The sequence below is a fragment of the Ascaphus truei genome, chromosome 19, assembly GCF_040206685.1.
Source record: "Ascaphus truei isolate aAscTru1 chromosome 19, aAscTru1.hap1, whole genome shotgun sequence".
NCBI classification, from domain to species: domain Eukaryota; kingdom Metazoa; phylum Chordata; class Amphibia; order Anura; family Ascaphidae; genus Ascaphus; species Ascaphus truei.
In genome coordinates, this window is record NC_134501.1 from 4,664,319 (window position 1) to 4,673,949 (window position 9,631).

Here is a 9,631-nt window from a genome sequence, read left to right on the forward strand (position 1 = left end):
CCATAAATATATACACACATATACATACACACTGTGTGTGCGTGTCTATGTATGTGTGCGCATGTTTATGTGTGCGTGTACGCATGTTTATGTGTGCGTGTATATGTATACGTATGCGTATGCGCATGTTTGTGCGTGTATAAGTGCGTGTGCGTGTATAAGTGCATGTATGTGTGCGTGTGCGCATGTTCATGTTTGCGTGCGCATGTTCGTGTGTGTGTGTATATCTGTGCGTGTGCGCATGTATATGTGTGCGTGTGTGTACATGTATGTGTGCGCATGTGTGCGTGTGCCTATGTGTATGTGTGCATGTATATGCGTGCGTGTGCACATATATCTATATCATACACACATACATACACACCTAAGCTCCGCAGGGCCCTGTGCCTGCAAAATGTCTCTGTAAAGTGTTATGTAAAACTAGCAGCGCTATACAAGAACATGCTATTATTAATTTTAATAACACACACATTGAATTGTACACATTCACATACACACAAAATTAAATATACATATTGTTTACAGTATGATATATACAGATTTGATTTTAAATGAGTTGTTAATATTTAACACTAGCTGATATACCCGGCGTTGCTCGTGATGTAATGTTCTGCCTCCCCCATCCTCCCTCTCAAGTCCCTTCCCCCCCTCTTCACAGCTGTTCAGGCTTCCCCCCCTTCTCTCCTGACTCCCTCCCCCCCCCCCCACTCTCTCCTGACTCTCTCTCTCCCCCCCTCTCTCCTGACTCCCTCTCTCCCCCCCCTCTCTCCTGACTCTCTCCCCCACCCTCTCTCCTGACTCCCTCCCCCGCCTCTCTCCTGACTAACTCCCCCCCCCTCTCTCCTGACTGAATACCACTCCCCCCCGCCTGTCCGCTGTGCGCCGCCATCTTACCGGGGGCAGCTGCAGGAGGAAGGGGGTCCTTCCGGAGGCTGCCTGCCCACTGCCTGTCCCCTCGCCGGGGAGAGAGGGAAGTGAGCGTTGGCGGCTGGGGCAGGAGGGACGTGCCGCGCTTCCCCTCCGTCCGGGAGCCGGTGGGGGGGAGGGAGAGAGAGAGTTGGGTGACGTCATAGAGCCGGGTGACGTCATAGAGCCACCAATCTGATTGGCCAGAGGCTGAGGACCAATCAGATTCACCGCAGCTAGTACCAACCTTTCGATTTTATATATTAAGATTAACTACACAAGTGCAATGGAATAAGGTTTAATTAATTAATTCTGAGCTACTCCTTTTCTGCTGCTCTGTCAGTTCTGGGGGAAGATCATGTGACCAGGCAATGACTGATACATTTGTGCTCATGCTCGTGCACGGCTGTGGTGGGGCAGGACTCACAAAGGGGTGTGCCAGAGCCTGTTACATTAAAGGAAGGGGTTGTGCCTTTCTAAAGGGTTGCTATAGAAACAAAAATGCTCGTTACAATAGAATACATTACAAATTGTCTTTCAAAGTTGTTTAAAAAAAAAAAAAAAATGCTACAAGTATTTTCTCACAGTACAGAACTGATTTATTAAAAACCCACACATGCAGGATATTGACTGGACTGCAGCTTTAATGGCGCCCTGTCTCATATAAAAACACCCCGTTTGTATGTGTGTATCATTTTATTTATATCGCGCCGACAGTGTATGCAGCGCCGAACAACATTATAATAGAAGGTAAATAAATGGCAAACACTAAGAATAAATGCTACAGTTAAATGAGAACATAAGGCAACACGACACCTTGCCCAGAGAGCTTACAGTTTTAGGCTTAGATTATTCTGTGTGTGATGGCGTGCGCGCCAAGTACAAATTTCAGGATTCCTTAGAGGCCGCCCCCAGTGCGCGCGCACACAGGACAGCGTTTTGAAAAGATGTCTTTCCAAGCGACGGCCGCGTCACGTGAGTGGTTCAACCCCTGCCACGCCCCCCACGCCCCTTATCGCCTGAAACAGTATGTGTAGAGATCGCTTGAGCGACGGGCGCGTGCCACGCCTTGCGGACGCTATAATCTAAGCCTAAGGGTTATGTTGGTGAGGCTGACATTAAGAGTAAAAGTGCATCGTTAGCACAGGGGAGGTCGAGGGCATCTGGAGTTCGTAACAAGGCGTGGAGCGTTTAATGAGACGCTTCGTATAAGAGGTGGATTTGCCGCTGGGCTCGGAATTTGGAAAGTGAAGGCGCTTGATGAATATTGAGTGGAAAAGCGTTCCATAGGTAGGGAGAGGTTAGTGAGAGAGGGAGGAGCGTTCCTTAGGTAGGGAGAGGTTAGTGAGAGAGGGAGGAGCGTTCCATAGGTAGGGAGAGGTTAGTGAGAGAGGGAGGAGCGTTCCATAGGTAGGGAGAGGTTAGTGAGAGAGGGAGGAGCGTTCCATAGGTAGGGAGAGGTTAGTGAGAGAGGGAGGAGCGATCCATAGGTAGGGAGAGGTTAGTGAGAGAGGGAGGAGCGTTCCATAGGTAGGGAGAGGTTAGTGAGAGAGGGAAGAGCGTTCCATAGGTAGGGAGAGGTTAGTGAGAGAGGGAGGAGCGATCCATAGGTAGGGAGAGGTTAGTGAGAGAGGGAGGAGCGTTCCATAGGTAGGGAGAGGTTAGTGAGAGAGGGAGGAGCGATCCATAGGTAGGGAGAGGTTAGTGAGAGAGGGAGGAGCGTTCCATAGGTAGGGAGAGGTTAGTGAGAGAGGGAGGAGCGTTCCATAGGTAGGGAGAGGTTAGTGAGAGAGCGAGGAGCGTTCCATAGGTTGGGAGAGGTTAGTGAGAGAGGGAGGAGCGTTCCATAGGTAGGGAGAGGTTAGTGAGAGAGGGAGGAGCGTTCCATAGGTAGGGAGAGGTTAGTGAGAGAGGGAGGAGCGTTCCATAGGTAGGGAGAGGTTAGTGAGAGAGGGAGGAGCGATCCATAGCTAGGGAGAGATTAGTGAGAGAGGGAGGAGCGTTCCATAGGTAGGGAGAGGTTAGTGAGAGAGGGAGGAGCGTTCCATAGCTAGGGAGAGATTAGTGAGCGAGGGAGGAGCGTTCCATAGGTAGGTAGAGGTTAGTGAGAGAGGGAGGAGCTTTCCATAGGTAGGTAGAGGTTAGTGAGAGAGGGAGGAGCGTTCCATTGGTAGGGAGAGGTTAGTGAGAGAGGGAGGAGCGTTCCATAGGTAGGGAGAGGTTAGTGAGAGAGGGAGGAGCGTTCCATAGGTAGGGAGAGGTTAGTGAGAGAGGGAGGAGCGTTCCATAGGTAGGGAGAGGTTAGTGAGAGAGGGACGAGCGTTCCATAGGTAGGGAGAGGTTAGTGAGAGAGGGAGGAGAGATCCATAGGTAGGGAGAGGTTAGTGAGAGAGGGAGGAGCGATCCATAGGTAGGGAGAGGTTAGTGAGAGAGGGAGGAGCGTTCCATTGGTAGGGAGAGGTTAGTGAGAGAGGGAGGAGCGATCCATAGGTAGGGAGAGGTTAGTGAGAGAGGGAGGAGCGTTCCATAGGTAGGGAGAGGTTAGTGAGAGAGGGAGGAGCGATCCATAGGTAGGGAGAGGTTAGTGAGAGAGGGAGGAGCGTTCCATAGGTAGGGAGAGGTTAGTGAGAGAGGGAGGAGCGTTCCATAGGTAGGGAGAGGTTAGTGAGAGAGCGAGGAGCGTTCCATAGGTTGGGAGAGGTTAGTGAGAGAGGGAGGAGCGTTCCATAGGTAGGGAGAGGTTAGTGAGAGAGGGAGGAGCGTTCCATAGGTAGGGAGAGGTTAGTGAGAGAGGGAGGAGCGTTCCATAGGTAGGGAGAGGTTAGTGAGAGAGGGAGGAGCATTCCATAGGTAGAGAGAGATTAGTGAGAGAGGGAGGAGCGATCCATAGCTAGGGAGAGATTAGTGAGAGAGGGAGGAGCGTTCCATAGGTAGGGAGAGGTTAGTGAGAGAGGGAGGAGCGTTCCATAGCTAGGGAGAGATTAGTGAGCGAGGGAGGAGCGTTCCATAGGTAGGTAGAGGTTAGTGAGAGAGGGAGGAGCTTTCCATAGGTAGGTAGAGGTTAGTGAGAGAGGGAGGAGCGTTCCATTGGTAGGGAGAGGTTAGTGAGAGAGGGAGGAGCGTTCCATAGGTAGGGAGAGGTTAGTGAGAGAGGGAGGAGCGTTCCATAGGTAGGGAGAGGTTAGTGAGAGAGGGAGGAGCGTTCCATAGGTAGGGAGAGGTTAGTGAGAGAGGGACGAGCGTTCCATAGGTAGGGAGAGGTTAGTGAGAGAGGGAGGAGAGATCCATAGGTAGGGAGAGGTTAGTGAGAGAGGGAGGAGCGATCCATAGGTAGGGAGAGGTTAGTGAGAGAGGGAGGAGCGTTCCATAGCTAGGGAGAGATTAGTGAGAGAGGGAGGAGCGTTCCATAGCTAGGGAGAGATTAGTGAGAGAGGGAGGAGCGTTCCATAGGTAGGTAGAGGTTAGTGAGAGAGGGAGGAGCGTTCCATAGGTAGGGAGAGGTTAGTGAGAGAGGGAGGAGCGTTCCATAGGTAGGGAGAGGTTAGTGAGAGAGGGAGGAGCGTTCCATAGGTAGGGAGAGGTTAGTGAGAGAGGGAGGAGCGTTCCATAGGTAGGGAGAGGTTAGTGAGAGAGGGAGGAGCGTTCCATAGGTAGGGAGAGGTTAGTGAGAGAGGGAGGAGCCTTCCATAGGTAGGGAGAGGTTAGTGAGAGAGGGAGGAGCGTTCCATAGGTAGGGAGAGGTTAGTGAGAGAGGGAGGAGCATTCCATAGGTAGGGAGAGGTTAGTGAAAGAGGGAGGAGCGTTCCATAGGTAGGGAGAGGTTAGTGAGAGAGGGAGGAGCGATACATAGGTAGGGAGAGGTTAGTGAGAGAGGGAGGAGCGTTCCATAGCTATGGAGAGGTTAGTGAGAGAGGGAGGAGCGTTCCATAGGTAGGGAGAGGTTAGTGAGCAAGGTTTAAGATGGGAGAGGGCTGTAGAGGTAAATGGTGTAAAGATTAAACATCCTTGGGTAGAGTGTAAGAGCCGAGTAGGGGTGTAACGAGAGATCAGAGTAGATATATATGGAGGTGCAGAGGAGTGTACAGCCTTAAAAGAAAGGAGGAGAGCTGTGTAGTTTATACCCATATATACCCATAAACATACTCATATATACCCATAAATATACTCATATATACCCATAAACATACTCATATATACCCATAAATATACTCATATATACCCATAAATATACTCATATATACCCATGAATATACTCATATATACCCATGAATATACTCATATATACCCATGAATATACTCATATATACCCATGAATATACTCATATATACCCATGAATATACTCATATATACCCATAAATATACTCATATATACCCATGAATATACTCATATATACCCATGAATATACTCATATATACCCATGAATATACTCATATATACCCATGAATATACTCATATATACCCATGAATATACTCATATATACCCATGAATATACTCATATATACCCATAAATATACTCATATATACTCATAAATAAACTCATATATACCCATGAATATACTCATATATACCCATGAATATACTCATATATACCCATGAATATACTCATATATACCCATGAATATACTCATATATACCCATGAATATACTCATATACACCCATAAATATACTTGTGTATATACCCATAAATATACTCATATATACCCATAAATATACTCATATATACCCATGAATATACTCATATATACCCATGAATATACTCATATATACCCATAAATATACTCATATACACCCATGAATATACTTGTGTATATACCCATAAATATACTCATATATACCTATACCACAATACGTCCTGTTAAGCAACAGTTACGAGCCAGGACCTCACTGAGAAAATAATGTAGCAAAAAACATCAGGGATCAAACAGCGTGTGTAGGCAATTACATTGACGGCCATATTTAATAAGTCCTGAGAAAATGTTTTTCCATCATTATTCCTCGAAGATAGGAAACTATTTGATAATTTCACCATAGGATAGGTAACCTAGTTCGATCATGGAAAGAAAACACAACCTGTTTTTACTGTCTATGATAGGCGTGCCTCTTAAGGTTAAAAATCTGATTGGCTGAAGGAGAAATTGGGACTTCTGATGGTGTATTTTTAAAAGGATAATGTATCTGTAAGTCTAGGTGCCCTTCAGGGTAATGTATTGGATAAATGTCTTCTGAAAAGCCTGTAAATATTCCATCGCCTGACTGTCATTACTACCATGAAATGATAATGAACCATGAAAGAAATATAATTCCATATTCAGATGACAGCATTAGGCTTCATAAGCAAACTGAAATATTTATTAGCAAAATGTTCGGTATAAGGGCCTGTGATTGAAAAAAAAAAAGAGGAAGAAAAAAGAACAAAAATGTTTATAATAAAAATAGATTGAATGCAGAAGGTAAAATGTGGTTGGCTGATTTTATTGCTTATTATTAAATCCTGGCAAAACAATTATTTTTTTATTTTCATTAGGAAGACACCCAAATTAAAACTGTGCCCTTCGGCTATGAGGTTTACAGTAGTGATTAAAACCAGGAAATTGTGATGCATAGGGGGGGTTGACAATGGTATAATCAAATTAATTCATATTGTTCAATCTTTCACTGACAAATATTTTTACAGGGAAATCGTGGAAACAAAGGCCACGTACAAGTATCAATACAAAGACTTTTTATACGTGTATTCTTCCAGCGATCGGATACATTGTATCTGCTAGGATCTGGAATACAAACATTAAGAGGCAGTTAATTACTGTAATGATTGTAGAAATTGTGCTTAATTGTTCTGTGCTGAATACGGTTTGAGCGTATTTTATATGACACAATTACGTTTGCTGTCTTCAGCTGATCTGTTACAATTGTATTAATGCTTTGGGACCCCACCTACATTCTAACATGCTGTGATACGCAGCTGTGTGGTAAGTGTGGCTGCTACTATTTCTTCTACTTGTAGAGTTAATGCAAATACAAATACCCCTTGTACCTCTTGTGATCACATTCACGTCTCAGACAGGTCTGCAAGCCTGCCCTTCCCCATTATCTCTTAGCATACAGCACTTACACAGCAGCCAGGGATTCTGGGTAATGACGTTCAAACGAGCGCTCAGTGTTACTTTTTGCTTCTTGTCCATTTTAACACTGATCCCTATAAGCTTACGTCTGCCGCATTACTCAACTTTTCCAGCACCGTTTATAGGATTGACACTCAAGGACATTATTGTTTCTCTCCAAACTCCAGCAGCTCTGCTCAATCTCTTCGCCTTTATAAATCCAACAGCAGGGGGCAGGATTCTCTTGTGATAGTTTGTAAAGGTGCCTCCCCCTGCAGGAGCAATGTGCAGTAATATGATTAACAGTATACGACTAGGTGAATAAATAACAGGATATAACCATATGCTCTGTTATAAGCTCTCAGTGAGTAAAGGCACCGACTCTGACAGCGCCGACTCTGGCAACGCCGACTCTGACAGCGCCGACTCTGGCAACGCCGACTCTGAAAGCACTGACTCTGAATGACTCTGAAAGCACTGACTCTGAATGACTCTGAAAATACTGACTCTGAGCCTAGTTCAACTCCCACTGTCAGCTCCTTCTGACCTTGAACACGTCCCTTTATATCACTAGGCCTCTTGCACCACATAATAGATTGTAAGCTCTACAGGGCAGAGACTTATGCCTGCAAAAAGTCTATGTACAGCGCAGTGCACACTAGTCAGTGTGATACAAGAAAAAGCATTATTATTGTGGAAATGTTTGTTGTAGCATTGTAACCTGTTACTCAGAGTAAGTTTTATTGCCCTTTCTGTGGCCTTATCTCCTCACTATCCACTGCCCTTTTCTGATTGACCCTCTAACATAGAAGGGGCAGGAGCTAAATCTAAATATTGATTTACCCAGGCAAATAAAAGATGACTGCCAATCCCCTCCCAGTCTTATTCCGAATCCCCACTGGAAATGAAAAACAACTTGGATTGTAAGCTCTTCGGGGCAGGAATGCATTTTCCTAATGTTACTTGTATGTCTGAAGAACGTTTTCCCATGATGTGTTATTTATATTATTATGTCACGTGTACATTAATCGCGCTATATAAATAAACTAAACAACACACAGAACCCCAGCATGCTCTTTTTGGGAACCCCTGAGCCCCCAAGGCTCATACATACATACAACATTTTCAAAATGTCAGTGATGTCAAATACTTATGCTGGTCTGACTTTTGTTTTTGTTTTGATGGCACCAGATAATTGTAACATATTGGACAAGCCCCATCCACTTCTGGGACCGCACCCTCACTGAGGACACATCTCCGGCTCTCTGACACTCTTCAGATTTTCAATGTTTTAGTTACATTTTCTATACAAAGGAGCTCAGTGGTGGGTGGAATATATGGAAATGCACATCATTATACAGGAGGGTTTGGTAAAATATACCGCCCCCAACAACAGCTCCTGTAGGTTTTCATTTGACCCGCTTTGGTTTGCATTTTCCATACATCAGAGAGAGAAATAACTCAAAGCAGCAGAAGACAGAGATAAATACCAGGCATAAGTCTTGACCTTTCTTTCACCTTATCGAAGAAAAGGCGTAGAGGATTCATTTAGTACACAAGCATCAGAAAGCAGTCACTTACCCTGAACTCATTCTTCTTCCCACCCAAAAACAGAAAGCCTTTGAAGCGAATGAAAAATTAGATATTCAAGTGACCACGATCAATTCTGAAACACTGCACAAAATTAATTACAGTTTTGCATCAGAGGCAAGAATGTAGATTTCAGGCAGTCTGTCATTTATCTTGAGCCGTACAATATACAAGAAGCTCGAAAGGCCAAATCTGTTCCCACCCTCAAGTCTAAGGCCTATCACACTCTGTGAAGTACAAATGATTAACTCCGAATTATTCAAGAGATTACAGACATTTCAACTTGAATGAAATCTGTAGCAAGTCACGGGAGCGACAGAGGGATAGATTTGCTGCTGTTTGTCAAACCCGAGTCAGACAATAACCGGCAGAATCCAGATAAATGGCACGGTAATCTAACCGTGGATATGGAAATCGGAATCTTGCAGATTCCAAGCCTCTAATTTCTATTTGTTTTTAATTGCCTGCCATGAATTTACATTTTTATACAATCGACATCAATGATTAATTTGACTCTGATGGCGAGTCCAGAGATTAGGGACCTTTTCCAGAGGGCTGTAGACTTTATTCTGGTTTAGAAATGCATGAGCACATGGAGTGCAACATTTTTTTCATCATATGATATGATCATATTTGTTGTTACGTAATGCTGTATTTATTGCCGTACATATCATTTCAAATACATAATATCCCTTGTGAGCATTTTCACATGTCTCAGACACGTCTACAATGCTGTCTTTCCCCATTATCTCTTTGCATACAGTGCTTCCACTGCTAGGACCTTACTATTGTATTTATAAGGCATTGTTACCTGGACTTTCTATCTGGTTTATTTACACTAGATGTTTTTTTCTTTTTAATACTTTTATGGAACCAGTATGAAACAGCAGTTACAATGTGGGATTCATTATCCATGGAGACTGTGATGGCAGATACAATAGATTTGTTCAAAAAAAAGGTTGGACATCTTTTTAGAAAGGAAAGGTATACAGGGTTATAATTAATAAGTAAACATGGGAAGGATGTTGAT

At 44.5% G+C, this 9,631-nt stretch overlaps 1 long non-coding RNA gene across 1 annotated transcript; it reads right to left on the bottom strand.

The window, feature by feature from the left end:
• Positions 1 to 6,358: 6,358 nt before the first annotated feature.
• LOC142470211 (uncharacterized) lies at positions 6,359 to 8,705 on the bottom strand. The gene is made up of 3 exons (XR_012789225.1): positions 8,593 to 8,705; positions 7,138 to 7,283; positions 6,359 to 6,681 (listed from the first exon to the last, which is right to left on the bottom strand). It is a non-coding gene; the product is annotated as an uncharacterized LOC142470211 (long non-coding RNA).
• Positions 8,706 to 9,631: the final 926 nt, after the last annotated feature.